General features: G+C 40.7%; 1 pseudogene; it reads left to right on the plus strand.

Annotated features, from left to right (window-relative positions):
- The first annotated feature begins 4,928 nt into the window (after positions 1-4,928).
- LOC101562830 lies at positions 4,929-5,787 on the plus strand (annotated as a pseudogene).
- Positions 5,788-6,501: the final 714 nt, after the last annotated feature.

The following is a 6,501-nucleotide window of genomic DNA, read 5'->3' on the forward strand; positions in this document are numbered from 1 at the left end:
AAGTGTGCAGTGGAGACGCCTGTGAGGCAGAGCGACCGAGAACGTGGAGCACCTGCTGCAGAGCCCTGCATCTGGGGCCACCCAGGAGAGAGGCACTGTGGGGGGAAGCCTGCAGGTCCACTGGGGTGTCACCACCCAAGCACTTTGGCATTTACCTCTAATTACCACAACTTGCCTTGGGTGCTAGAGACACGGCTGCGGGATTAGCTCCAGTCTTGTGTTGCACCCCTTGGTTTCTATCCCCCTCTTTGTCCCTCTTGGAATGGGAGTGTCTTCCCTGTGCCACTGTATGTCAGTAGTATTTAACTTCTTTTTGATATTTATAGGAGTTCACAGCTAGGAGTTTGTCTTCAGTCTCAGAGAAGACTATGGACTGCATGGTTCAGCAGCGCTAAGACTTAGGACTTTGGAGACTCTTAGGGGTGAATGCATTTAGTATAAAGAGATGCATGTCTCTTTGAGGGTAAGGGGCAAATGCTATGATTTAGAGCTACATCAGTCCTGCCAGAGCTCCATGCACTCATATGCTAGGCTGGAGAAGCAGACTGGACCATGTGGCTGAGGTCTGACGGAGCCTTGAAAGCTGGCCTGGAAGGGTGGATCTCCTCCCCACTTTCTCTTGACTTTCTGCTTCCTGGGCACCACAAGGTAAGCAGTTTTTCCTCTATCATGCTCCTCAGCAGTGTTTTTTCTTTGGAGCTACCTAACCAGGAATAGCATAAAATACACACACACACACACACACACACACACACACACACACAGAGCCTGTATACTGTAGCTTGTTAGTTACTCAAGTAATAGTTCCTGTTTCAGTTCCAGCTGCTTCTGTCTCTTGGAAATAGCTGGTCACTATGATGCACGTTACATAAACCAATCCCCAATCAGCAAGCCATTCTGCCCGGTTTTTGCCTCCTTGTCTCATAAAAGCCTGCGTCCACCAGGGATGAGGGTCTGATATTTTGGGAATGATTCTGTTCTGCACCTGTCAACATAAACAGATCTGCCTCCAAATCCTGGGCACCATTTCAGTGTTTCTATTGAACAGGGACTCAAACAGGAGACAAGAAAACTTTTCCTCCTTTAAATTACAGGTGTCTGGTGTCACGCCTTAGTGACAAGGGTAGTAACTAACATGCCATTGTTTTTCTCAAAGACAAAACAAGTGGGGAAACACAGGTTCAGAATAGAGAAGCCCTAAATGCCAGCGTCGGTGACATAGATCTCGTAGGTTCGCAGCAGATCACCCCACAACTATTTGAGGTGTTTAAAGTCATTTACTAAGGTTGACTTTAGTAGAGAATAATAAAAGTTGTAAAAAGCCTTCCCTGTTTTTTTAAGCTAAAGGAAAGGAAGCGGAAGGGGCAATTGGTTTTACCAGAATTTGAAAGGCCAGTGATTGTATTGCTCTGGGAGCTGTTCCCAGCGAGAAAATGAGGAAAAACTTGCAAGTTATTTTCAGGAAGCAGATGTGAGATGGCAGCGACACAAGAGCGTAACAAGAGTACTCAGAGAGGATGTTAGTAATCAACCTTTCTTGTGGATTTTAAGGCAGAAACCTAAAATGATAGCCAAGTAAATCCAACACCATCTTAAAAATTAATGTACAAAGATCATGAAGGGTCTACTCCAGGAATGCAAGAGCAGATCAGTAAGGAAGCCATCAGTACAGCCCATCAGTAGTACACATGCAAGGCCAAACACATCGTGAGAACCTCTCTACATCATACAGGAGATTTGATAATACGGAAAGTCCCTTTGTGTGAAGGCCCTCAATGGATTAAGCTGTTTACCTTCTTAGCACATTCACTCTACAGTTGTACAGTATGTGAAACAGCAGAGGTAGTGGTGTTAGCACACAAGAAAAAGAATTTCACTATTGCCTTTGAACATTAAAGTGAAATAGCTATCAAAAGCCAGTAATTAAATACAAAAATTTTAAAGGCCAAGGTCGGCCTAGGAGATTTATGTACAAATCACTGTAGTTGTATAAGTCTTCTATTTAAAATGTTAACAATATATTATTATAAAAGCCAAAAAATTAGGTATGTGTCAGGATGTACATTTCACATACATAAGGAGACAATGTTTCTATTTGAAAATGGTTAAAAGACAGTAGGAGAAACTCTATATGTCATAAGAACTAAAGACAGAGAAGCAAAGATGCTGAAAACAAAGGCAAAGGTACAGAAAATACACAAAAGACTTTGTCAAGTAGAGATATTCACCATGGCATAAAGAATAAGCAACATCATAAGTATGTCAGTTAACTCCAGATTTATTTATAAATTTAATGTAATCCCAATAAAATTACCATCAGTTTTGTTTTTCCTCAAGCTCAACAAGTAGGTTATAATTCATGTGGAATAATACATTAGAAATTAGAATCACAATAACCCTGAAAATAAAAGTTAGCACTATTTCACACACACACACACACACACACACACACACACACACACACACAAAGGAGCCAATTAAAAGCCCCAGTGCGAGAGAGAGAAAGGGATAGGGAGAGGGAGAGGAGGAGAGAAATCCATTTATATTAAATTCAAGAACAGCCAAGGAATGGCTACCATGAAGTGATAGTAGATAGATGAGAACCTTCTAGAACGATAAAATGTTTTGAATGTTGTTGGCATCATGGTGATATCATTATACGCCCATGTAAAATGCAGAAGATTTGTGCAAAGGTAGAACAGACACCATACGGAGATGTCATGTGCCCCTACCCCACACGCTGTTCCTTCTGCTTTATTGCAGTAGGCTTGTTACAATTAAGGAGCCAAAATAGACACATTTTTGTAAAACCATGCCTACGTGGTTGGACTTCAGTGCAGTACAAGCTGTGTTAGAAGTTGTGTGCTTTTGGGCAAATGTAGACTGTATCCACCTTTACAGCACGCATAGCTGTAGTCTGTGATGAAAATACAAGACAACGCTCTAGAGAGTAATTTCACTGTCCTGGCACTTTCCTGGGCTTCCCCCTTTCACCCGTGTGCCCTCCTTGGGATCCCTGACTACCAGTGGATAGTTTCAGTTTCTCTAAAGGTTTGCCTTTTCCAGTGTGTCATGTAGTTAGAATTATGCTGTGTTTAGCTCTTAGACTGGCTTCTTTCATGTAGTAGTATTTCAGCTACACTAATTTTTTTTTTGAGTGTAACAGCCCAAACAATGTGACTTAACTTTATTTTTATAGAGAAAAAAATAAAAACAAATTAACAATAACAAAGAAAAATACAAAAACAAAGCAACATAATACAAATGGTACAGAATTTCAAATCAAGAATAGGAAATTAAGACTGAGCACGGTGGCATGCGCCTATAATCCCAGGACTTGGGAAGCTGAAAGCAGGAGGATCATTACGAGTCCAATCTACATAGTGAGACCCTGTAGTGCTTGTAGTCCCTGTACCAAATGCATTTAAAAAATTTTTAAAAACAGAATAGGAAATGAACAATGGTTGTTATATCACTTGTTACTATCATCAAATTTGTTACTCAGATTACCAGATAGAGGCAAGCTAAGATGATTGTACTACTAATTTCTATTAGTCTTTTGAAGTAAATGTTTAAAATTTTTACTGTGACCAATTTTATATGCTAATATCTGTAACTTGAGCAACTACACTGAAGACAGTACTGTACAATATAACAACCTCAGTTGGATACCTTTCATCCTGTTTTTCCAAATGTGTATCATCTCTATAATGTCTTATCTATTATTTTTATACTCTCTTTAAACTATATTAAAAATACATAAAGGACAAGGTAAAAAATAAAGTTTATTGAGAGAGAGAGTCATTGTCATCTCTCCATGAGGCTGAAGGCCCACTTCTTGCCACCGAATGCCTTTCCACGGCATGCCCGTCACGTATGGCTTCCACAGGCACCTCTGAAAGCACACCTTCTTATTGTTAGCATTTCGTGGTTACAAGTCCAACCACTATGCCATGTGTGTTGACATGCATTTTCCAACTTTTTGGGCAAATACCTACAAGCACATTTGTTGAATTACGTAGTAAAACTACATTTAGCCTTTGGAGAAACTTCCCCACTGTTCTCCACAGTAGCCGTTCTACCCACACTCCTACCAGGATGGAAGGAGAGCCCCTATTGCTCCTCGACTCACCAGTGTTTGACAGTTTCAGTTTCAGTGGCTCTTGTCCATGCTGGTAGATGTGTGATAACATCACATTGTCATTTTAATGGCAACTCCCTAATGGCATAGAATGCGGAACATCTTTTCATATGCTTATTTGCCATCTGTGCTCTCTTCTTTGGAAAGTACGTGCTCACTTGGCTTTTGTCTTAGTTGTATAGTTTTCGTGGTTGTGAGTTACAAGAATTTGTACATTTTGAGTACAAATTCCTTGTTAAATGTGTGTAACATGAAAAAGTATAAATTGTTTTCCATCCATGAATCATACTTTTGGTAGGATATTTAAAACTTCAGTCACAAATTCAAGATCTCTTGGTTTTCTTTCTTCTACCATTCTGAGATTTATCATTTCACATTTTGCACCAGGTCTATGACCCATTTTGCATTAACTTTTGTGAATACTTGCAGCCTGTGTCTCTGTGTTGTTTTCCAGATGAGTGCCCAGCTGTAGCACTGTGTGCTGAGGGGCGTCGCTCTCTCCTCCTCTTACTGCATTAGTGCGCAGTTGAACCACTAGAGTAGAAGGAGATGCCCTTGCCTTCCTCCTTCCTTAAGAAGAAGCTATCTGGCTTCACACTCTTCATTATGCTAACTGTCACTTTCTGCAGCTATTCTTAACCAAGTTGGGAAAGTTTCCATCTATTCCCAGTTGTTAAAATTTATGCATCATTGCCTGGCTTGATTCCATCCTGCACATCTGTCCCGTGGAGCAGAACTCATTCTCTTCGCCCGTGTTCTCCCCCACCCAAATGCGCGCCACCACTCCATGGAAGATTCAGTGGATACGGACATGAGCCTCCTGAGGCCCCAGAACTATAGCTTCGGTTGTGAACTAAAGGCTGGCAAAGATCACCACTTTAAGGTGGATAACGATGAAAATGACCACTAGTTGTCATTAAGAGCTGTCAGTTTAGGGCCTGGTACAAAGGATGAATTGCACGTTGTTGAGGCAGAGGCTATGAATGATGAAGGCAATCCAGTGAAAGTAACACTGGCAACTTTGAAAATGTCTGTACAGCCAACGGTTTCCCTTGGGGGCTTTGAAATTACACCACCTGTTGTCTTAAGGTTGAAGTGTGGTTCAGGGCCTGTGCATATTAGTGGACAGCATTTAGTAGGTGTGGAAGAAGATGCAGAGTCGGAAGAGAAAGAGGAAGAAGATGTAAAACTCCTAAGTACATCTGGAAAGCGATCTGCCCCTGGAGGTGGCAGCAAGGTTCCACAGAAAAAAGTAAAACTCGCTGCTGATGAAGACAACGAAGACAATGAGGAGGATGATGATGATGATTTTGATGAAGAAACTGAAGAGAAATCTCCAGTGAAGAAATAGATATTAGACACTCCAGCCAAAAATGCACAAAAATCAAACCAGAATGGAAAAACTCAGAGCCATCAATGCCAAGATCAAAAGGGCAGGAATCCTTCAAGAAACAGGAAAAGAGTCCTAAAGCACCCAAAGGACCTGGTTCTGTAGAAGACATTAAAGCAAAAATGCAAGCAAGTATAGAAAAAGTTGTTCTCTTCCCAAAGTGGAAGCCAGATTCATCAATTATGTGAAGAATTGCTTCTGGATGACTTACCAGGAGGCTATTCAAGACCTCTGGCAATGGAGGAAGTCTCTTTAAGAAAACAGTTTAAACAATTTGTTAGCTTTCCATCTTCTTTCATTTCTGTAACAGTTGCTCTCTGGCTATCCTTTTCATAATGCAAAGTGAGAACTTTCCTTCCTATGTTTGATAAATGTTGTCCAGCTCCCACTGCCAAGAATGTGTTGTCTGAAACGCCTGTTTAGTTTTTAAAGATGGAGCTCCACCCTTTACTTGGCTTTAAGTATTACGAAATGCTATGATATGACATTGTAGTAGTGGTGTCAGACACAGAGATGGTGGAGAGACAAATACACGTATGAAATAAACTCAATATTTTAATAAAGTAAAAAACAAGTATGCATCATTGGACCTCGGATTTTCGCATGGCTTTCGTTCCAACCTATGCATTTCATGGCATGACGGGGCTTCCCAAGCTTATTGAAGTGAGTGAGAATGCTGATCGACTTCCAAACGTTGAAGCAGCCTTCAAGGCGTGCAGTCACGCCGTGCACTCACCACTGCACTTGCTCTTTTTCACTGATTTTGGTAGTTTTGCTCACAGCATCACTCTTCGTTTACAGAAGTTTTATGGCAAGAGTTTTGCCTCTGATGATGCTGGCTTGCTTGCACCCTTAGATTAATTTTTTGTAATTCTTTTTCATAATTTTTAATATCCCAAATTGAAACCAACTACATTTGAATTCAAATTACATGTAATATAGTTACTAATTTGAGTATAGCTTCTTATAA

The sequence above is a fragment of the Octodon degus genome, unplaced genomic scaffold (genome assembly GCF_000260255.1).
Source record: "Octodon degus isolate 3935 unplaced genomic scaffold, OctDeg1.0 scaffold00034, whole genome shotgun sequence".
Classification (NCBI taxonomy): domain Eukaryota; kingdom Metazoa; phylum Chordata; class Mammalia; order Rodentia; family Octodontidae; genus Octodon; species Octodon degus.